This window comes from Balaenoptera physalus (genome assembly GCF_965194825.1).
Source record: "Balaenoptera physalus genome assembly, chromosome: 12".
Taxonomy (NCBI): domain Eukaryota; kingdom Metazoa; phylum Chordata; class Mammalia; order Artiodactyla; family Balaenopteridae; genus Balaenoptera; species Balaenoptera physalus.
The window spans coordinates 71,977,851-72,002,173 of record NC_138897.1 but is presented as its reverse complement, the minus strand read 5'-3'; the positions used below and the strand labels follow the sequence as shown (position 1 = coordinate 72,002,173).

General features: G+C 43.8%; 1 long non-coding RNA gene across 2 annotated transcripts in view; it reads right to left on the bottom strand.

The window, feature by feature from the left end:
- Positions 1-324: 324 nt before the first annotated feature.
- The window catches only part of LOC309639314, an 81,554-nt gene continuing 57,555 nt past the window's right edge, over positions 325-24,323 (bottom strand). The window contains exon 3 of one of the 2 annotated variants that reach the window (XR_014251581.1): positions 325-423. This is a non-coding gene — a long non-coding RNA (uncharacterized lncRNA). Of the gene's footprint in view, positions 424-21,270; positions 21,354-24,323 lie in introns of those variants that run through there. The other variant, XR_014251582.1, reaches the window with a different exon arrangement.

Genomic DNA, 24,323 nt, shown 5'->3' with positions numbered 1-24,323 from the left:
AATAGCTCAGGGAGGAGAGATAGAAGTGAGAGCTAAAATGATCAAGGAGATCAAGTGATAGTGGGGATTAAATGATACAGAAATGACATTCCTGGTGGGAATAACTGCTTTAGTGAAATCTCAGAGGTGGGGAATGATGTGACTGGAATGACCCAGGCAGAATGGGCCACACAGGGAAGGCCCTGAGGTTTATCAAGGGATGGGTTAAGAAAAGGAGAAACAGAAATCAAACAAAAGAGGAGTTTGTCCTATACAGACTCCCAGACAAGCATACCTAGAGTTCTGATTTAAAAGAAAAAGCTTATGATGCCACTTACATTCCATTCAAATGCTGCAATGGCGATTCCCGAATCCGCTCCCATCCCTGTCAGCCCCACGAAGTGGCACACTGCCGATATTACTGGCAAAGAGAGAGGCGTCCATCTGGAATCCAAGAGAACAGACTAGGATCAGAGTTAAAAGTCCCAAATCAGACTTCTTTAAAGCAGGTGAATGTTGAGATGTTTCCATCACTTCTCCTTAGGGCAGGAGTCAGCGAGCTAGAGCTCATGGCCTAAATTTAGCCAGTCACCAGTTTTTGCATGGTTGGTAGATAAGAATGTTTTCATACTTTTGAATAGTTTTTGAAAATCTTAAGAAGAATGATATTTTGTGAAATGTGCAATTATATGAAATTCAAATCTCAGTGTCCATAGATAGTTTTATTGGAATACAGCCACACTCATTGGTTTTACATATTGACTAAGGTTGCTTCTGTGCTACAACAGTAGTTGTGTTGTTGCAGCACACTGTATGGCCCATAAGCTCTAAAATACTTACAATCTAGCACTTTATGGAAAAGCTTTCTTTATTTTTTTAAAAATAAATTTATTTATTTATTTATTTTTGGCTGCATTGGGTCTTTGTTGTTGGGTCTTTGTTGCTGCGTGTGGGCTTTCTCTAGTTGCGGCGAGCGGGGGCTACTCTTCGTTGCAGTGCGCGGGCTTCTCATTGTGGTGGCTTCTCTTGTTGCAGAGCTCGGGCTCTAGGCACGCAGGCTTCAGTAGTTGTGGAGAGCAGCCTTCAGTAGTTGTGGCACGTGGGCTCAGTAGTTGTGGCTCGCGGGCTCTAGAGTGCAGGCTCAGTAGTTGTGGCACAGGGCTTAGTTGCCCTATGGCATGTGGGATCTTCCCGGACCAGGGCTCAAACCCATGTCCCCTGCATTGGCAGGTGGATTCTCAAGCACTACGCCACCAGGGAAGTCCCTGGAAAAGCTTTCTGATCCCCTCCTTAGAGGAACATTGATCTATCTACTTGGATGCTCTGCGTTGAGCCTGTCCTTGGCCAAGAACTGCCAGACCTCCCATCGGACCCTTCAGTCAGCCTCAAGGACTCCAAAGCTGGGTAGGAGGGAATTCCTCTCCATCCTCCTGACCCTAAAGACCCTCTTCTCATCCACCTCCCTTTCTGTCGTGTTGTCTACTGTTCTTAAGTCTCAGCAATCAAGAGAGATCTCTTGAGTGAGCACGGGTGAGCACTAGTCCTGCCAGAATTGAATTGAGGTGTGGGACCCCTGCTGTGCTCTTTCTCCTGTTTTCACCTCTTCAGCCCTCTGTAAGATCACCTTTTCTCTTCAGGTATTTGGGGACAGGGGATGGGATTGAGCTTGTTTGTAGCTATGGGATTGGTTGAGCCTTGAATGTTTCATAAAAACAGTCCTAAGAAGGCACTGTCTGATTGGATACCATGATGAATACCCATTTTGAGCTTGCAGTCGGTCTGCTTCAACCACCTGGCCAGGTCATTTCCTAATCTCCACTTACCTTCATACTACCTAGTCAGCAGATCTGTGAAGGAAGCATGTGCTGAGCGCCCACTGTACACCCATGTACCCAACCCACTGATGACACTGTATGGGTTCAGAGAAGAAGATGCACCCTTTGCTGCAATGGCACTCTTGCCAAGGAAGCCAGACATCAAAACCCAGCAAGGAAGACACCAACTGGGAAAGAATCAAAGAGGCATCACCGTTCGACCGCCATCATAACTGCATAGAACACATATCCGCCATCATATATCTGCCATCATAACTGCATAGAACAAAGGACTAGACATGCCGGTGGTTGTACAGGGGGAAGCTTCTCAGAGAAAGCAGGGCTTGAGCGGGGTGTTGAAGGAGGGAAGCAGAGAGGGACACGCATCCAAACAAGAGGGCAGCAGCATTAGCTCAGGACTGGGACCAAGGAAGGAGTGTGCTGGGGATCATAAGGAGCCAAGGCAGAAGATTTTTGATGAGGACCTGGATTAGAGAATATGAAGCAGAGCCAAACTGACTCTTCCCAAATGCCGCTCTGCATCTGTTCTCATAATTGTTGACGTACTATTATTTACTGGAATGACAGGGCAGAGCTCTGAGGTCAGGGGTTTAGAAAAAGAGACACCAGCAAGTAGGCAACCAATGCCCCTCACAAGTGATCAGTATTCCCCATGCTGATTTGCCCTTAAACACACACACTGGAAATTTATCTCCAGGAAGCTCTGACCCACTCACCAGCCACCAGGTCGCATCTCAACCAGCCAGGAAGTAGCCTCCAGCAGTGCCCCGGTTACTCCTCAGCATTGCCTGAGCAGAAGGGAAGACATGTAAGGGTCAAATGTCAGCAGGTGCCCCGAGATGCCCCAGATGCTCTGGCCAGGGTGCTGATGGAAGTGACCTTTTCCAGCACTCCTAAAGAGAAACATTATCCTGGAAACTGTGATATAGCACCAATTTTAAAAGGACTTCAAAATCACATCTTCATAGAAACCAAGGAACTTTAAGAAATCATATTCCTCAACTTCTGTCCTAATTGCTTTGTTTATTTTCGTTGATGAAAACAATGTGAGGTATCGCTAAAGCTGTGCTTGGAAGAAAATTTGCAGCCTCCAGGTCATGACTTAAAAGAAAGAATGAACATAAATGAATTAAGCATCCAACTCAACTAAGTTAGAAAGTGAGCAAAGGAACATAAAATAAATGAGGTAATAAAACAACATCTTTATTCATTATGCCAGGTGCTGGAGATGCCGAACAGAATAAGTCTGAAGTCCCACTGCTGGCCCCGTTCACACGATGGGGTTGTTAGTAGAATAAATTAGCTCAGTGCAAGCATTACTGATGTCACACATGAGAAAATGACTGTGAGAGAAGGACAATGAAACCTGTGACAGCTGGTAATGTCCTCTCAGCTTCATCACATCACACTTTTCCCTCCCTCAGACATTTTGGCCCCCAAGACTTGTGCCCACCCTGAACACCCCATTAAGCTCCTACATACCCACAGCCCAACAGCCATCACCACTACGAAATAGACAACAATGACGGAGATGTCGGCAGCATTTCGGTTGCACTCTGATATCTCAGGAGGGTCCGGCGTCTCAGTCACAGTGCTGGGGCTGAACATGCTGGCCATGGCTGCAGGAACTGTTTTCCCCATCCCAGGGACGGCCGTTTTCTCATATGAGCTCTGGGTTAATGACCAGGCTTGAGCAGGTGGGGAGCATTATCAGAGCCATCTCCTGGCCAGGAGGACCTTTAAACCTCTTCTCTGAAGCTCTGAGACTCTGGCCCTCCAGCAGTCTTGTTGGACCAGGTGGAGTGTGGGAAGGAAGGGTGAGAGATGGGAAATGGGGTGAAATTGGAGGTGGGTAGTGTGGTGTTCACTGAGTGGAAAGAAAGGGTCTTTAAGAAGATTTGACCAGGCTGAGTGAGGATTAGGGAGAGGTAAAGGGGACAGAAAGGGGGGAAGGAGAGAGGTGAAGTGTCCAGAAAAGAGTCACGAGGACAGGGGTTAAGGGTCCCTTACAGAGCAGATAAGATTCCTGACCAAAGAATTATATTCCTTGAAGGTGAAGTAATTTTGCATTTCCTAGGTTCCCAAGCTCTATGTTTCTTTGGAACAGGTAATCTAAATCAGGCTTTATATTACACATCAGGACAGAGGTGGCCCATGCAGGAAAGGGGAAGTGATTCTATGAGCACTGCATACTGAAGTGTCGGGGCAGGGCTGTGGAGTGGGCTGGGTCAGAGGTTTTGACAATGGATGAATCAACCTAAAAGCATGTGATAGTGATTCTCAGGACTCAGATATATACCCAGATGTGGGCTTGCTTGATCATATGGTAGTTCTATTTTTAATTTTTTGAGGAAGGTCCATACTGTTTGCCATAATGACTATATCAATTTACATTCTCACCAGTGGTGCGTAGGGGTTCCCTTTTCTCCAGATTCTCACCAACACTTGTTAAGTGCTTGTCTTTTTGATAACAGTCATCCTAACAAGTATAAGCTGATATCTCATTTTAGTTCTGATTTGCATTTCCCTAAAGTTTAGTGATGTTGAGCATCTTTTCATATACCTGTTGGCAATTCATACATCTTCTTTGGAAAAATTTCTATTTAGGTCCTTTGCCCATTTTATTTTTTAAAAGATTTATTATTTATTTATTTATTTATTTAATTTTTATTTTTGGCTGTGTCGGGTCTTAGTTGCGGCATGCAGGATCTTCGTTGAGGCACGTGGGATCTTTCCTGTGGCGCACGGGCTCTTTCCTGTGGTGCACGGGCTTCCCTCTAGTTGTGGCACGGGGGCTTTCTCTCTCTAGTTGTGGCGTGCAGGCTCCAGGGTGCATTGGCTCTGTAGTTGTGACGCACGGGCTCCAGAGCACGTGGGCTCTGTAGTTTGCAGCACGTGGGCTCTAGCTGAGGTGCGTGAGCTCAGTAGTTGTGGCACCCGGGCTTAGTTGCTCCACAGCATGTGGGATCTTAATTCTCTGACCAGAGACTGAACCCACATCCCCTGCATTGTAAGACAGATTCTTTACCACTGGACCACCAGGGAAGTCCCATCTTTGCCCATGTTAAAATCAGGTTGTCTGTTTTTGCTTTTGAGTTGAAGAGTTCTCTGTATATTTTAGATATTAACCCCTTACCAGATATATGGTTTGCAAATACTTTCTCCTATTCTGTAGGTTGCCTTTTCATTTTGTTGATTGTTCTCTTTGCTGTGCAGAAAATTTTTAGTTCGATGTAGTCTCAATCTAGTTTTTCTTTTCTTGCCTGGATTTTTGATGTCATGTCCAAAAAAATCACTGCCAAGACCAAGGTCAAGGAGATTTTCCCCTATATTTTCTTCTAGGAATTTACAGTTTCAGGTCTTACATTTAAGTCTTTAATCCATTTCAAGTTAATTTTTTGCATGTTGTAAGATAGGGATTCAATTTAATTCTTTTGCATATGGTATACACTTTTCCCAGCACCATTTATTGAAGAGACTATCCTTTTTCATTGTGTGTTCTTGGCATCTTTGTCAAAGATTAACTGACCATTTTCTGGGGTTTATTTCCGGGCTCTTGATTCTTTTCCATTGGTCAATGTGTCTCTTTTTATCCCAGTATTGTACTATTTTGATTACTATACTTTGTAATTTAGTTTGAAATCCCAAAGTGTGATGCCTCCAGTTTTGTTCTTTTTTCTCAAGATTTCTCTGTCTATTTGGAAACTTTTTTTTTTTAATTCATTTATTTTATTTTTGGCTGCGTTGTGTCTTTGTTGCTGCATGTGGGCTTTTCTCTAGTTGTGGCGACCGGGGGTTACTCTTTATTGTGGTGCCCGGGATTCTCATTGTGGTGGCTTCTTTTATTGCAGAGCACGGGCTCTAGGTGCGCGGGCTTCAGTAGTTGTGGCACATGGGCTTAGTTGCTCCATGGCATGTGGGATCTTCCTGGACCAGGGCTCGAACCCATGTCCCCTTCATTGGCAGGCAGATTCTTAACCAGTGCACCACCAGGGAAGCCCCTGTCTATTTGGAAACTTTTGTGGCAGGATTTTTTCCCTATATCTGTGAAAAAATATCATTGGTGTTTTAATGGGGATTTCATTGAATCTACAGATTGCTTTGGGTAGTGTGGATATTTTGACAATATTAATTCTTCCAGTCCATGAACATGGGATATCGTCCCATTTATTTATATCTTCTTCCATTTCTTTCATCAAGGTTTTACAGTTTTCAGTATACAGATTTTTCACTTCCTGGGTTAAATTTAAATTTATTCCTAAGTATTTTATTCTTTTTGATGCTATTGTAAATGAGACTGTTTCATTTATTTCTTTTTCAGATAGTTCATTGTTAGTGTATAGAAATGCAATTGATTTCTGTGTGTTGATTTTGTAGCCTCAACTTTACTGAATTTGTTTATTAGTTTGAACAGTTTTTTTTTGTGTGTGTGGAGTCTTTAGGATTTTCTAAATTTTAGGATTTCTTGCCTAATTGTTCTGGCTAGGACTATCAGTACTATGTTAAATAGGAGTGGTGAGAGTGGGCACCCTTGTTTGATTCCTGATCTTAGAAGAAAAGCTTTCAGGTTTTCACCATTGAGTATGATGTTAGCTGTGGGCTTGTCAGATATGGCCTTTATTGCACTGAGGTAAGTTCCTTCCATACCTGAGAAGTATGAGAGTTGAGAGTTGTTGAGAGTTTTAATCATTAAAAGGTGTTGAATTTTGTTAAATGCTTTTTCTGCATCTGTTTTCACGTCTGTAGATGGGACTCCAACCAGTGAGTCAGCTACCTGGGCGTGGGCTCACCTTCTAAAAATTTCCCTCCTTGGCCTTGGACTCCATCAGGGATTCACACAATTCCCAAAGGCACTTTTGCCCATGGAAGGTTACCAAAGTATTGTTTCTGAGGAGGGATACTAGCCAGGGACCTCCTATTCCACCATCTTGCTGACGTCACCTCATGAACTCCCATACCATTTTGAAGATGTCTTTTTCTTTGTTGAACATTTGCTTGATTGTTGTCAACCATTGACTGTTTTCCATTGTTCCCACAATGTTCTGGTTGGTTTTTTGATGTTTCTGTTGGGGAATGAAATCTTGGAATGTCCTAGTCCACCATTTTGCTGGTCATCTCATGTTTATAATGGAGTTCTGTAGACTGAGACATCTCATCAGGTCATTACTGCTCCCTCCCACACTCTCCCAGAGATCCTATCCTGCGTAAGGCATTCGTGCACATCTGTCCTTTGCTCTGCAAGCAACATCTGTGTGCATTTCTGACCATTTAAAGACAGGACAAGAAGTAAAATTGATGAAATAAGAGCCTCAATAGGAGCCGAGAGGAAAATCGAATGGGTCCCAATACAGGAAAATAGGTGTAGAGCTAAGTTAACTAAACCTTAATTTAACATAAAAGAAGTTTGCGGCACAGCTGTATCTCACTAGGAAAAAAATTTAAAGCTCGACCTTAGAATAAGGCAAGAAAAAGTCACTTTTTAGAGAGCTCTGTGAACCTGAGTCCAAGACCCTCATAAAGCATGAGGAAATCTGCACGAGAGAAAGGACTTGGTTAGCTCCCACCAAAGGACACATATTTATAACTTGCCTTTACCAAATAAATAAACACATCAAGCAGCAGGTCTCCTTTGGATCATTTTTCTTTCTGAGTAAGAAGTTTCTGTTGGGCATCACATTGTCTTCCACCTATAGGCCTGGAGTTTTGACCCTCTGAGCTCCTACCTCATCCTGTGGGCAGGATGGAGGCTCAAGGTGCTGCATCCCTGCCTTCTGAAGCCCTTGCTCTGCTAGGCTATGTGGCTTCAGCTTCTCTAGTTCCAGCAGCTGCACTCACATACTCTCATCTCACGCCCAGGGACAGGGAGAAGGAGGAGGAGGGAATCTGGGCACGAGGACACCTCAGAGACCTGTGGGTATACAATTCCTGAACATTGACCAGTCTGGAAAAATTGATAAAGTAACTTTATTAGTTTATTACTCCAGAAGAGGAACAAGCTCTTCTGCCTTCTCTGGGATATCTATAGAGAAGAGCTGGTTTGAAAACTGTTTCTGCATATATATGAGTCTGGGTTAGTCCATGGGAATGGTTCCATCCACCTCCTGTGTCCTCATCTCCCTGCTGAAGTCACAATGCCTTCTGTCTGCTACCTGTCATATAAAGCACCCCTCCTCTCCCCCACCACAAGCCTCTCTTGTTCCTTTCCTCATCTGCCTAGGCTTTCCCCACCTCACCACCTTCGGCAGTTGGCACACACATCAGACTTCTGCCACCTCCTGGATGTCCCTTGACCTTAAATGCTGCAGAGGTTTTATGCCTTCTATTTCTCCTCCTTACAATGTCCTTTCTGCTATCCCTTTAGAACTAGAACAAGTTCTACCTTCTCCAGGAGCCCCAGATATAAAGAGCCATATGGTAAGGGGCTGTGTTAATTGTTGTAACATTAAGGCTAGGATAGCGTGTGAACATGTAGGTGTCATGAAAACGATGTGCATTGCAAACTCTCGTAACCCAGTTAGAACAAGAAAAGCCCCAGGATTAATCAGGTTTTTGGAGGAGAGGGAGTTCAACTTGAACCAGCAGGGGGTGCTGTGGGACTAATCGTGGGTAGTCTGCTCTCGGCTGCTCCCAGGAGGATGAACCCCAAGCTTGAGAGCAGGAGACTTTTGCTCACCATCGGGGACTTTGCAGCTGTGTCCCCCTGGGAGGGGCATCAGTGGAGTCATAGGTGATGATCTATGAATTATTCAGCAGAAGCCTGGGAGCCCTACTCAATTTTTCTTGAGATTTACTGGTTCTAAAATAGTTAGCTTGGTTCTGTGGTCTTCTGTGGTTCAGAATTTTATTTCTTTGGATCCCCAAAGGCATCATTTTTATATAATATTATATATATAATAAAATATATAATTTACATTATAGCATATCATATTATATATAATATACAATTTATAATATGTAATCTATATTATAGTATAGTATAGTATAATAGAACAGGGGTCTCAGAGTGGTTCTTGGGCTCCAGATCAGGCAGGTGGCCTTCCTGACCATCTCTGGGCTCCAACCTGAGGAGGAGGCCGATTATTACTGCTCAGTGTGGGACAGCAGCCTCAGAGCTCACACAGTGCTTCAGACACAAACCCTGAGCTTCCCCAGCCTCACCCAGCACGCGAGGGAACTCACAGAGCACAGTTTAACTGGCCCATGAAAAGACAAGGGCTGGGTTCCAACCGACAATAGCGTGTGCTATTCAGGAGCATTAAAAATAATATGAGAGAGAAAAAAAATATGAGTTAAAATGACTGGACCTACACAATCGGTAAATGTATATTTATCATTGTGAATATATTTGTGGCAACTTAAAGATATATACATTCACACACAGTAAAAATTGGTAAAAAGGAATACAAGGTGTAACTAAGGGAATATATTTATTTCCAGATTTTTCTTTTCTATTCCAATTGGAGATGCTGGATTCACATGCTCAGAGGGTCCACCTCTCTGAGCTTGAGTGGCTGTTCACCAGGGTCATCAGCCACCAGCCTGCCTTCTTCTTCTGCCCTTGGCACATGCCCTGATATCTGACTCTAGGATCTTTCTTCCTTTCTGCCATGGAGACCGCTTGACATCCTACAGATCCAAACTTATGCATCAGACTTTTTTGAGGCTTCTTTGACCCAACTTCCCTGTGCTCCTCAACATGCATAAATTCCCATGTGTGTGTTCCTGTTGCACCCATTAACTGCCCTTTCACATATGTGTGCAGTGTCTGGAAACAGCAGGCAAAGTTGGAGCTGTAGGGGTACAGTTGACAGAGACTAACATTTTAAAAAATTGATATTTTTCCATCGAAATAAAAATCCAGATGTGAAAGCATCACTGTTCCAGTGGTGGATCTTCTGAGACATCTACTCACTCTGTTATCTGAGGTAATGACACCAGGAAAAAATTACAGTACAAAAAGGACATGTGCTAAGTGTTACCACAGTGACCAGAGGATGTAGCCCCTGTGGCCAGCAGGGGGCGCTTGTGATGTCCAGAGAGCACAGGTGTGCTAGACAGCTGATAAACCACTCAGCTTGATCAAGAGTATTTGGGTAAACTGTGTCCTCACTGATGTGTGACTTTTCTCCACCTGTGATGCCTCCTTATCACCCTACGAGCTCCTAGGTCTGGCTCTCCCATTGCTTCAGATTTGAGTCAGATCCTTTTCTTCTAGAGTCTTTGCCCAAATCTGGTCCAGGAGGGACTGATAGACAGTGAGGATCCAGAATGCGGATAGAGTAAGTCTGTTCCTAGGAGAGTCTGGCTAGAGAAGGAAACACAGCTTGTGGGCATAATCCCCACCATGGAGCTTCTGGAGACAGAGCTCTGAGGCGTCTCCAACATGCCCCAGAGCATTTTACCCTCAGCCTTTTATAAATGGGGCATTTTCCAGGGGTTTAGGTGAAGGGGCTCCCGGGGTCAGACAGGTTCTACCTTTATCTTCTGGTCTACAAGAAGCAGTCCTCTGATACTAGACTCACACCCCTCTGTCTCAGTGTATTGGTCACTTGGTTAGAAGGTCACCACCTTCTGCAATGGAAGCCTTAGAAATGTAGGCAATTTTGATGCAGTCTTGCATCAACAGCTGTCATTCTGAAGCACTGTAAATGTGATTGATGTTTGTTGTTCCCTGGACTATGGCCTGAGGGGAAAGACTGATTATTACTGCAGACCTGGAATAATAGCTTTGCACTACAATCTTGGCCTTAGGAAAGTGGGCCAAGGCATCCCCTCTGCACCCTTTGCTCAGTCATTTACTTCCCTATCACAACATGTGACCAACACTAGCTCACTGGGGATATTTCTGCTGTCACTTCTGCCACCAGCACCTGAAGAACTAAGGTATTTGGGTCTTTAAAAATGTCTACTTGTGTGGTCCCATCAAAGCTTAGACCTAATCTTTTTTTTTGGCCGTGCCGTGCGGCTTGCAGGATCTTAGTTACCCTGACCAGGGATTGAACCCGGGCCACGGCAGTGAAAATGCCAAGTTCTAACCACTGGACCGCCAGGGAATTCCTGATTACTCTTTTTAAATTGCATTGTCCATGGTTACAGAACAATGTTGAATAAAATGGGCAAGTTTACCTTTTCCTGATCTTAGCAGAAGGATTAAGTGAGATGCTGACTTTAAGACTAAATTATGCCGAGACTGAACCAGGAAGAAATAGAAAATATGAACAGACCAATCACAAGCACTGAAATTGAAACTGTGATTAAAAATCTTCCAACAAACAAAAGCCCAGGACCAGATGGCTTCACAGGCGAATTCTATCAAACATTTAGAGAAGAGCTAACACCTATCCTTCTCAAACTCTTCCAAAATATTGCAGAGGGAGGAACACTCCCCAACTCATTCTACGAGGCCACCATCACCCTGATACCAAAACCAGACAAAGATGTCACAAAGAAAGAAAACTACAGGCCAATATCACTGATGAACATAGATGCAAAAATCCTCAACAAAATACTAGCAAACAGAATCCAACAGCACCTTAAAAGGATTATACACCATGATCAAGTGGGATTTATTCCAGGAATGCAAGGATTCTTCAATATACACAAATCAATCAACGTGATACATCATATTAACAAATTGAAGGAGAAAAACCATATGATCATCTCAATAGATGCAGAGAAAGCTTTTGACAAAATTCAACACCCATTTATGATAAAAGCCCTGCAGAAAGTAGGCATAGAGGGAACTTTCCTCAACATAATAAAGGCCATATATGACAAACCCACAGCCAACATTGTCCTCAATGGTGAAAAACTGAAACCATCTTCACTAAGATCAGGAACAAGACAAGGTTGCCCACTCTCACCACTATTATTCAACATTGTTTTGGAAGTGTTAGCCACAGCAATCAGAGAAGAAAAAGAAATAAAAGGAATCCAAATCTGAAAAGAAGAAGTAAAGCTGTCACTGTTTGCAGATGACATGATACTATACATAGAGAATCCTAAAGAGGCTACCAGAAAACTACTAGAGCTAATCAATGAATTTGGTAAAGTAGCAGGATACAAAATTAATGCACAGAAATCTCTTGCATTCCTATATACTAATGATGAAAAATCTGAAAGTGAAATTAAGAAAACACTCCCGTTTACCATTGCAACAAAAAGAATAAAATATCTAGGAATAAACCTACCTAAGGAGACAAAAGACCTGTATGCAGAAAATTATAGGACACTGATGAAAGAAATTAAAGATGATACAAATAGATGGAGAGATATACCATGTTCTTGGATTGGAAGAATCAACATTGTGAAAATGACTCTACTACCCAAAGCAGTCTACAGATTCAATGCAATCCCTATCAAACTACCACAGGCATTTTTCACAGAACTAGAACAAAAAATTTCGCAACTTGTATGAAAACACAAAAGACCCCGAATAGCCAAAGCAATCTTGAGAACGAAAAATGGAGCTGGAGGAATCAGGCTCCCTGACTTCAGACTATATTACAAAGCTACAGTAATCAAGACAGTTTGGTACTGGCACAAAAACAGAAATATAGATCAATGGAACAGGATAGAAAGCCCAGAGATAAACCCACGCACATATGGTCACCTTATCTTCGATAAAGGAGGCAAGCATATACAGGGGAGAAAAGACAGACTCTTCAATAAGTGGTGCTGGGAAAATTGGACAGGTACATGTAAAAGAATGAAATTAGAACACTCCCTGACACCATACACAAAAATAAACTCAAAATGGATTAAAGACCTAAGTGTAAGGCCAGACACTATCAAACTCTTAGAGGAAAACATAGGCAGAACACTCTATGACATACATCACAGCAAGATTCTTTTTGACCCAGCTCTCAGAGAAATGGAAATAAGAACACAAATAAACAAATGGGACCTAATGAAACTTAAAAGCTTTTGCACAGCAAAGGAAACCATAAACAAGACCAAGAGACAACTCTCAGAATGGGAGAAAATATTTGCAAATGAAGCAACTGACAAAGGATTAATCTCCAAGATTTACAAGCAGCTCATGCAGCTCAATAACAAAAAAACAAACAACCCAATCCAAAAATGGGCAGAAGACCTAAATAGACATTTCTCCAAAGAAGATATACAGATGGCCAACAGACATATGAAAGAATGCTCAACATCATTAATCATTAGAGAAATGCAAATCAAAACTACAATGAGGTATCATCTCACACCGGTCAGAATGGCCATCATCAAAAAATCTAGAAACAATAAATGCTGGAGAGGGTGTGGAGAAAAGGGAACACTCTTGCACTGTTGGTGGGAATGTAAATTGATACAGCCACTATGGAGAACAGTATGGAGGTTCCTTAAAAAACTAAAAATAGAACTACCATATGACCCAGCAATCCCACTACTGGGCGTATACCCTGAGAAAACCATAATTCAAAAAGAGTCATGTACCAAAATGTTCATTGCAGCTCTATTTACAATAGCCAGGACATGGAAGCAACCTAAGTGTCCATCATCGGATGAATGGATAAAGAAGATGTGGCACATATATACAATGGAATATTACTCAGCCATAAAAAGAAATGAAATGGAGGTATTTGTAATCAGGTGGATGGAGTTAGAGTCTGTCATACAGAGTGAAGTAAGTCAGAAAGAGAAAAACAAATACAGTATGCTAACACATATATATGGAATCTAAGGAAAAAAAAAAAAGATCATGAAGAACCTAGTGGCAAGACGGGAATAAAGACACAGACCTACTAGAGAATGGACTTGAGGATATGGGGAAGGGGAGGGGTGAGATGTGACAGGGTGAGAGAGTGTCATGGACATATATACACTACCAAATGTAAAATAGATAACTAGTGGGAAGCAGCCGCATAGCACAGGGAGATCAGCTCAGTGCTTTGTGACCACCTAGAGGGGTGGGATAGGGAGGGTGGGAGGGAGGGAGATGCAAGAGGGAAGAGATATGGGAACATATGTATATGTATAACTGATTCACTTTGTTATAAAGCAGAAACTAACACACCATTGTAAAGCAATTATACTCCAATAAAGATGTTAAAAAAAAATAGCAATTAGCTATCAATAGGAAAAAAAAAAAAGACTAAATTATACATGTGTGAAAGAGACAGCGTATTACCATATTATAAATGTATCTGTCTGTTTTTATTTTCTTAACTGGTTTTTCTTAGGAAAAGTTGTTAAATTTGGTGAAAGGCTCTTTCAGTGTCTATTGAGACAATCTGATTTTATCTTTTGATCTATTATTATGGCATATTATATTAAAAGATTTCTTAATATTGATCCAAACTTGCATTTCTGGAATAAATTCCAGTTGGTAATGGCATTTCAATTTATTAATCTGGTATTACATTCCATTTGTTAATATTTTACTTAGAAATTTTATATCCATATTTAATGATATTGATCTGTAATTGTCCTCTTTTTGTATTTCTTTGTCAGGTTTAAGTAGCAGTGTTATAAAGCTTTCTATGAGAAGTAGGAAATTTTCCCTCTTTTCCAGTGCTTTGGAAAAAATTATGAAGCAAACAAATTGAAATCATCTGATCTTTGAAGATTTGTTAGAAGTTTTCTATTAAGCTACGTGGGCCTCATGTATTTCTGTGGAGTAGTTCCATAACAACATTCTCTATTTTTTTCCTAAGGAAAGTAGTCTGCTTAGATGTTTTATCTTTAATGGGACCAACTTTGCATTTTCTGAGGATGTATACATTTCATCTAGTTTTTTTTTTCAATGGAAGTTATCTCTTTAGGATTTTTTTCATTTTAATTTTTCAATATTTTCCACATATTTGACTTTATACATTTTCATTGAAAAAGTTAGTAAGTGGTTTTCCTATTCTGTCATTTTAAAAAAGATTTTGATGTGCCAGTTAGATTTACTATTTTTTATCCTCTACCACATAACCTGTTACTTTTCTTGTGATGGGGAGATGGGTTGTTTCTCACTTGTCTTTTTAATTTTCTTGTACTTGGCAGAACTCTAAATTTCTTCCCCTTGCTTGTTTTTTCCTTCACAAGATGGTTCCCACAGAGCTCTCCAGCCTTCCTTTTAAGGAGGAGATGGAATCAACCCAAATGTCCATTGACAGATGAATGATAAACTAAGTATGATATATATACATACATCAGAATATTATTCAGCCTTAAAAAGAAAGGAAATCCTGTCACATGCTACAACGTGGATGAGTAGAGGATATTATGATTAGTGATTTAGGCCAGTTATAAAAAGACAAAGACTGTGTGAATCTACTTATATGAAATATTTAAAGTAGTCAGATTCATAGAAACAGAAAGTAGAATTGCAGTTGGGGGAGTTGGGGGGATAGAGAGATGGAGAATTATTGTTTAATGAATATAGAGTTTCAGTTTTTTAAGATGAAAATTTCTGGAGATCTGTCATATAACAATGTCAATATACCCAACACTATTGAACTGCACGCTGAAAAATGGTTAAGACAGTGAGTTTTATATTATTTGTTTTTTAGCAAAATTTTTTAAAAAAGAAGCTGGGCCAGAGATGACGGGTGCTGCTGAAGCATAGGCATGGAGTATGTAATGGAAGTCAGGGTGTGTGAACGCTGATAGGAGGTAATACCATCTACATTTTCACTCACCCTGTGTGGCAGAATAGCATGTCCATCCCCTCAGGGTATTGGCAACAAGCCACAGCTGTGGTGACACTGGCTGTGACCACGCCACCAAAGGAAGTCATAGGTGTTTTCATAAGACAACACAGTGGCCATAGAATCTCCAAATACCATTTAACCTCATCCTACTTCAGAATCACCAACTCTAATAATATAATTTCCTTAATAGAAAGGCCCAAATTGGGCTTAAACTCTTCAACATAAAAATAAAAGTAGTAATACCCAACTGGTCCACAAAATGAGAAACTAAAATGTATATGGACTCTTCTTTCTACCCTACCCAGATATCCAATTGATCACTAACTTCGTAGATTCTCTCTCCAAAGCTCTTTCAAATTCATCAGGTCCTGTTGACTTTCCATTCTAATGTCTTATTTCAAACCTTCATTGCACTTATTGATTATGGGCTATGATTGAATTGACCCCTGATTGACATCTGGCCCCTCCCCTCACTGCATCCTCAGATTCCTTCTCCTTTCCGGGCGTCTGGCATCTTCTGATGGTGAAGTCTGGTCCCAATTCCAGGATTCCTAGCTCTTCTTGCCTGAATAGCTGGGTTCCTTTCAGTGAATGGCTCAGAATCTCACCCCACATGGTCCCTCCTGGAGAGGGGAGTGTCCTTGCTTCCATTTCCTTCCAAACAGAGCTCATTCTGGTGATATTTACCACCTCCTTTAACACAAAGTGACTCTAAATGTCTGGATCAGAGTAGTGGCCCTTGGTGCATCTAGAGAGATGTGAAGGTTTAAATGTACTTTGATCGTAGCATGCTGCACAGACACACCCTGGACTCACCGCTGGAATTGTGAGGGGTGCAGATTGGGGAAGGCAGGAGTCCTGAGCAACAGCACCTGCCCACGGTCGGCATGTGTCCTGCATCCACCAGAGGGCGCTGTGTCCTATGCACCTGCTTGATGCTCTCCAGTTTCTCAGCTGATTCCCTCCCCTCTTGCAGGTGTTCCTGTGACCTCACTGGGGTGAATAACACCTCCCTCCTACAGTCTCTCTTCTTATCAGGTGGAGCCAAGGCTAAGGTTGAAGGAGGGATTTGAACAGCCTCCAGAAAGGGGAATATTTGCATGGAGACCTCCTATCCTCAGGATCAGGGTGACATATAAGAAGGGTTGGTGGGCTCAGGCCTGGCTGTGAGGCTCAGAAAGCAGAGCCTGGGGGTGTCTTCACCATGGCCTGGGCTCCTCTCCTCCTCACTCTCTTCGCTCATTGCACAGGTGGACGCCTGCAGGGAATTCTGGGAGGGCTCCTGTTTGTCACCTGGGAGGATGACCTCTCCCCCCTCCCTGGGAATGGGATCTGTCCTGTCCTCACTGGGTCTTGGGCAGAGGTTGTGTTGACTCAGCCCCGTTCTGTGTTGGGGTCTCTAGAGCAGAAGGTCACTATCTCCTGCACCCGCAGCAGCGGTAACGTTGGGAGTTACTATGTGCACTGGTACCAGCAGCGCCCGGGCAGTGCCCCCACCACCGTAATCTACAAGGATAACCAAAGACCCTCCGGGGTTCCCAATCGTTTCTCTGGCTCCATTGACACCTCCTCCAGTGCTGCCTACCTGACCATCTCTGGGCTGCAGCCTGAGGACGAGGCCAACTACTACTGTCAGTCCGGTTATGACAGCAATAAGGACACAGTGCTCCAGACCCATGGAGAAGTGAGATCAAAATTCCCCAGAGCCTCCCTGTCCAGGGTCTGCCCTTGACCCATCCCCACCAGGGAGGGCTGATTTTTTCCCTGTGTTCTTCTTGAAGGCTCAAGCTGGAATTTTCATGAGTTCCTCTCTTTTCTTTCCAAAATATAATTTTTTCCTCTCATGTCTTGATAGATGATCTCATAATCCTTTGCAATCACTACATGGAGGAGATTTAGCTCAAATCAGGGTTTCTGAACCTCAGTATTCCTTGTGGAGGGGCTGTTCTGTGTATCGAGGACATTTAGAAGCATCCTTAGGCCCCACACATCAGATGCCAGTAACAACCTACTCTCCATATTGTGACACACAAAAAACCTCCAGCTATTTTCAAATGTCCCTTAGGAGGGCAAAATCACCCCAGTTTCAGAACTACAGGTTTTAAAAGAGCATGATCTCAGCCATTAGGAAGGCTTTGGCTTTGAATCCTGTTTACACCATCAGCTGGGTGTACGAATGTATCTTCGCCCTATGCTTCTGTTTTCCCAACTTAGGCAAAACAATAACACATAATTCAAATGATTATTTTGATGGATGAACAACATTCTAAGCATCATGAGATCAGAGAACCTATGACCCAATCGTATGGAATATCCTTCCAACTGGAGTGTGATTTTTGGCCAGATTAGGTGTGTGATTCATATTTTAAAACTTTATACAAAGCACATGAAAATCTCTCTTCATTTATTCCCACAGGGAGTATTTTTCAAGCTATTTCTCAGTCACACTTGCTGCACTTCAACTGCTCAATGGCTGCGTGTGCCTCATGGCTACCATTTTTGAGAGTGCAGGTATAGAACATTTCTACCATGGCAGGAAGTTCTACTGGACAGTGCTGACTTGAACAATTCACTTGTCACTCAGGGATAAAGGCAGCCCATTTAGTAAAAAGCATTCTTGTGAAAACTCTTCTGTGTGCTGTGAGGCATGGTTCTTTTGGATACAACTCTAGGGTATCATTTTTTATGAGCATGAATTTTAACCAGGGAGTGATGATAATAAAAAGAGTAAAAGAGAGATCTGGATATGCAGACTGAAAAGGCTCCCAACCATCCTGGCAAGTATCCTATGGGGGGCAGGTGGGATTTCTAATGCTCCTGCTGGCCTTTAGGGTTTGCTCCACTCTGTGTCAATGTGGGGCCTTTAAGATCCCAGACTTGTGTATCGTGTGGACTGATCTGGTGTTGGTAGCCGATCTCCAAGATGCTCTTAATGGTCACTGACTCCTGGTATTCTTGCCCTCGTACATACTGATTAGAGATGACCTGTGAAACTAATGGAATATTGAGGAAATGACCGTGTATGACTTCCGATGCTACATCATAAAGGACTTCCATTGTGCTGTCTTAGATCACTCACTCCGGGGAAGGCAGTTGCCATGATGTGAAGACTCTCAAGGAGCCCTATGGGGAGGTTCACGTGTCAAGGGACTGAGACCTTGTGCAACCAGCCTTGTGACTCAGCCAAACTGGAAGCTGGTCCATCAGCCCCAGTCAAGCCTTTCTATGACCATCACCTGGTCAAAATCTTGACTGTAACCTAACGAACAAACTTGAGCCAGAAACACCCTTCCAGGCTATTGCCAAGTCCCTGATTCACGGAAACTGTGGAATCATACATGTTGTTGTTCTTAGCTTCTAATTTTGGAGAAATTTGATGTGAGGAAATAGATAATGAATACATTAAGAGATGGACGTGGCGATGTGGAGAGGGTGTATGCATTGGTGGGGTTAAGCCTTGATGTCTACCGTTAGTGAAATGTGATGAGACCACACTGGACTCCCTCGCTGCATATGATGTCAATGGATTGCCTAATGGCTTTTCCTTATAACCCACGGCTTCATTATAAATGTCCCATATGAATTATGCACAACCATTACGCCTTGTCAAGCTTCTTTGGGTAAATCTTTGACTATAAAATCATCGAAGGACATGGGCCTCTTCCACACTTTGATATTTCAGTATTGAATTCCTTAAAACAAGGTACCTGACCCTCTTTATTATCTTTATTTTTCACTCCCCCACCTTTATCAGATGTAAAGATTTATGTAGACAGTCACCTCATGTATTCCTTTGAATAATAAGAAGCATCTGTGTACATTTCTGCCCCTTAACTAAAAGATAGAGATGTTGCTTTAACAAGAGGGGTCACCCAATGGAAAAGATGAAAAAAATATATATAGCAGGTCCTAATTCAGTAGAGCTAGGGAGTGAAGTGAACTTCCCAAACTAGATTTTAGAAGAGACTCTCATCTTTTTGTCTAACTAATGAGGAGAGAGTCAAGTCCTGGATTTTGATGGAATATGTCCATAACAGGAGGAAAAAACAACACTTTAGAGCTCATCAGCCAATGTGGCATTGAAGACCCTCTTCAAGCCGGGAGAGAAAAGGAAGAGGAAGGAAGAGAGAGCCTCTTGTGTTGGCAATCTTACCACAAAGACAACGGCGAGTTTCACCTCGTGAATATCCGGGGGCCTCATGAAGTGAACTGATGAAGAACATTCGTATCTTCTGTTGACAAAGGCTGGTGTTGCCCCTGGGAACATCTTCACCTCTCTGTTCTCTCTGTCTCTTGCCTCAGCCACAGCGGCCTTCTGTTTTCATCTTTCATCTCCCTCACGTCTGGCACACTACTGGCTTGTTCCATTCTTTTTATAAATATTTCTGGAATGGATGGAAGCATTTTTCTAAGTGAGAAGTAGCCATTATGCTGATCTTTTAGGGTCCTTTGTCCAGACTGTGCTGACTCACCCATCCATGGTGTAGGAATGTTAGGAACAACATCTTCTGTAGCAGAGAAAGAGCAACAAAGGAACATGCTGTGGCCTGACAACAAAAGCATCCAAAAACTGTCAGACCCAGAAATATGAGACGTTTTGCCATTTCCCAATACCCTACACTATTTGGTGTCTCTGAATATTTGAACACTCTGCTACACCTTCTGAGAACCCTGCACCTTCTCTAGAAGTGTTGTTTGCTTTGTTGCTCCACAAACAAGACCACTACTCTCCACTCCATTCTGACCCAGATGACCAGTCACCTCCTTCCTGTTGCCCTCTTGAATGAGCTGCTCAAGTCTTTGTTCCCAAAGCTGTCTGCTTTCCCACCTCACTGCAGCCTTCATCACGTGGTATGGTGGTCATATTTCTTTCACCTTAAAATCTAGAAAGAACTCAGTTGAAAAGGATGTTTCTTAATATCAATTATCAATGGACACTGCAGGGTGTGGTCCACAGATATTTCTGGAATGACAGTGACCAGGCTTTCAGACCAACGCCCTTAACATAATTTCCACAGAGAAACTGAAGTTCGAATTCACTGCACAGTAGGGGGTGCTGTGGGATTTCCCCAGGTCTGCACAGTGGGTGCCCTCTGCTGTGTAATCCCTCACACTCTCCAGGGCTGGGGCTGTGTTTGCTGGTGGAGACTCAGCCGCTGTGTCCTCTCTGGGCTTGGCAGGGTCTCCTGCTCAATGGTTTGTGTCAGGTCCCAGCAGCTGCTTCCTCCCTAGTCACTCCCATGGGGCAGACTCTCAGTCTCACCCATCAGCCCCTCTGTCTAAAGAACCAAGTGCAGACCTCAGCTGGTCCTCAGGGTGGAACAGAGGTCTCCAGTATGGGAAACAAATTTACATGAATAGCCCCTCCTCCCCGAGGCCACTGAAAGAGATAAGAGATGTCTGGGCAGCCCAGCTCCAGTTCAGGTGTCTCAGGAGGGCTGCATTCACCATGGCCTGGACTCCTCTCCTCCTCATGCTCCTGTCGCACTGCACGTGTGGGGACATTCCTCAGAGACACACAGCAGCCCCACAGTCTATGTTAGCCTCTCTGGCTCAGAATCTCAGGCAACTCAACTCTGGTCCCTGCCCCGGCACCCACATGTATCTACGTTTGCAGGTTCCCTCTCCCAGCCTGTGCTGACTCAGCCATCCTCCCTCTCCTCGTATCTGGGAGCGTCAGCCAGACTCACCTGCACCGTGAGCAGTGGCTTCAATGTTGGTGATTTCTGGATATGTTGGTACCAGCAGAAGCCAGGGAACCCTCCCAGGTATCTTCTTACTTTCCACTCAGATTCAGACAAGTACCAGGGCTCCGGAGTCCCCAGCAGATTCTCTGGATTCAATGATGCATCAACTAATGCTGGGATTTTGCTCATCTCTGGACTCCAGCCTGAGGACGAGGCAGATGATTACTGTGCTACATATCACGGCAACTCAAAGGTTTTCACAATGCTCTGGACCCATGGGGAAGTGAGACAAAACCCTCCCCACTGCTCTGCTCTGCTCACAAAGGAAGCCTGGAAGTTTCTTCCGCCTCCCCCAGCATCGGGTGGGCCCTCAGAACTGCACAGACAGAACCTCTCAGACATCCCTCAGTCCTGGGGCAGAGACCCTCAGGTTGTGGCCAATCAGGGTCAGAAGAGACCTTGGCCCACTGTTCCTATCCCCTTGATTCCCCCGGTTCACTTCCTAGCTCCAAAAAGACCTTAATCCTTGAGTCCTCACCTGTGAAAAGGGAGATCAGGACATTGTCTACTTCATAGGGTTGGGGGAGGATTAAATGAAGTCACAGATATGAACTCATTGCAGTGTGTGGCCCAGACCAGCTGCTGTGATCACCGTCACCACTAATTCAGCCTAGTCTAGGACCAGATGCTCCCAGAATGTTCTCTTCCTATTCCCAGACTCCTGCTCCTCCCCTGCTCCCCATTCTCAAGACTCATCCATCAAGAGAGGGAATTTAAAGAGAACTTGTTTTTCACTTGGAAAAATCTGGATCTTTCAAATACTAGACATGCATCATGGACCTGCTTCTGAATTTCCCAGTGTGTCAGTGTCATTGTCTGTAGCGTGGACACAAAGTACCCACCTGATCAACATGGTGGGTAGAGTGCATGGGATGAGGTACACAGAGTAGTGACAAGAATGGTCAGTGCTGTCTTCCCTTCGTGACCTCAAATGTCCACTGAACAGTGCTCTTAACTTGAGCCAGCCCTGGCTCCACTATCCAGAGAGCCTGGAAGAGGCACCTCCCAATCATACAGACACTTTGGACTCAAGGAAAGAGTCCCAGACCAGGTGGGAGAGGGCGGCAGAGTATGGGTGCAGCAGGTTGGGGCGGGTGCTGCTGGGCGTTCCCTGTGCTTCACCTGCAGTGTGCACCTGGGGTGACGGGTTTCTCACCCCCAAGAACGACTGTGGGAACTGCAACCTGCTGATGAGAATTATGACCCAGAGGCTCTAAAGAGAAGAGGGCACCAGTGTGATTTCAGGGTTCCTGGCAGTATTTCCAAAGCTTAGAAATGGAACCTACAATGGTGAATCCTGAATAGAAAATCCAAAGACCCACCCCCCCTCCAAATTACAGATTTTCTCAACAGCTGCACTGGCCTGTCCCAGCAAGAGTGTGAAGATGCCCTGCAACAAACGGAGTGCTGATAGCCTGGTCTTGTGGGGTTATGTGGAGTGGGCAATTATGCACAGGGGAAAATCTTGTTCCCTGACCTTCACTTCCTTGTGACTGTGACCTCTCAAGGTCTTTGTGGGAACAGAGTACAGGCTTCCCTTGGGCCACCATTTATCACAGATTGCTCCACAGAATAGAACCCTGCAAAGGGCCAGAAAAAGCAGAGAGTAGGACAGAGATTTGGGTAAAGGGCTGTGTATGATTTAGGGTTCTCTTGAGAGACAGAACCAATGGGATGCAACTCTATCTATCTATCTATCCATCCATCCTCAAGTGGGTTGGGCTGTGGACGAAGTGAGCAGGGATCCCAAATCTCACCTCCCCCTATTTTTTATATCTTTTAGGTTTCTGTTTCTTTCTAGGCTCTGCTGACACATCCATCCATGATGTTGGAGTAAGATCTCAAAAACAAGGTCATTTATAACAGAAAATCAGCAACATATAAATGAACAAGAAAAGCTTGCTATGGCCTGGCAAAAAAAGCATCAAGGCAAGAGTCCTGAACATGTGGACTGGGGAGATCTCGACTCAGTGCCATCTGAGATGGAAACTCTGGCTTCAGGTTGGCCAATGGATGGTTCCTAAGGGTCCCTTAGACCCTGTCCTACAAAAAGGCTGATCATTAGGACCAGACATGGGATGATCTTGACACAGAGTTCCAGACTCTGGAGGATTGGAGACTCAGCCATCCCCTGTCCTCCCACCGTCAGGCTATAAACGTTGGCTGCCTGTGTCTAACATTACATCAAGGGTGACCTTGCTCCTAACTATGCCACCACCACCTGAGGACCTGAAGACTTTTCAAGGACTTGTGGCTTTGAGGGTGGCTGGACCATTTCCCACCCTCATCACTGCTCCACAGGCAGAAACTTTATCTTTAGGACACAGAGTCCTTCAGGGCAATTGCTAGAAGGGCCAGAGGGAGGCTGACACCGGCCGTGCCCAGCACAGGAGTTAAAAACCTACTGGAATTGACCATAGGTCATCCATTCATCCAGTCCCCGGTCTTCATCTGTCAAGAACCCAAAGCTATAACTACTTTTTCTTGTCTGTACTCAAACCCTTCCTGGTGGCCCTCTTCCTGCCCTCCTGAGGCCACAAGACTTCACCTACTATCCTGGTCTCCTGGGCCTGACCCTCACCTCTGGGTTAACATGTTCCTTGTCAGCTCCCCGCCCTTAGATGCCAGGCTTCCTTGTGAAGACTGGCCCTCCTGCAGACAAAGGAAACCAGGGGTGAGGCTACTCTGAGAGTCGGCTGGAGGGAAAGGAGGGAACTGTGATGGCTGTGGACCCACGTCCTTAGTACTGTGTGTCCCTGATCTCTGGGCTGCCAGGATTGCAGATGTGTGGTTCTTTAACTAGGTCAGGAGAACTATGCAATGGTTCATGAGGGCAAAAAGGAGACAACAGTCCCCATTTACTTATCATTCAACCAAGGCACTGGCCTCAGGGCTTTCAGTTCCCAGGAAGATTCTAGAAATGGAAGATGAAGGCTGTATAGCAGGAGTTGGGAATCAAACGTGAGAATCAGTAAATGTTAAGTTTTATAATAAATCAAAGAGAAATAAAAGGGAGGATCAGTCATGGGGGCAAAATGAATTTGTTTCAAAAACCACCTTTTTTGGGCTCCTTTCTCAATGCATAAGATCTGAATAGAAAAACACACTTTCCA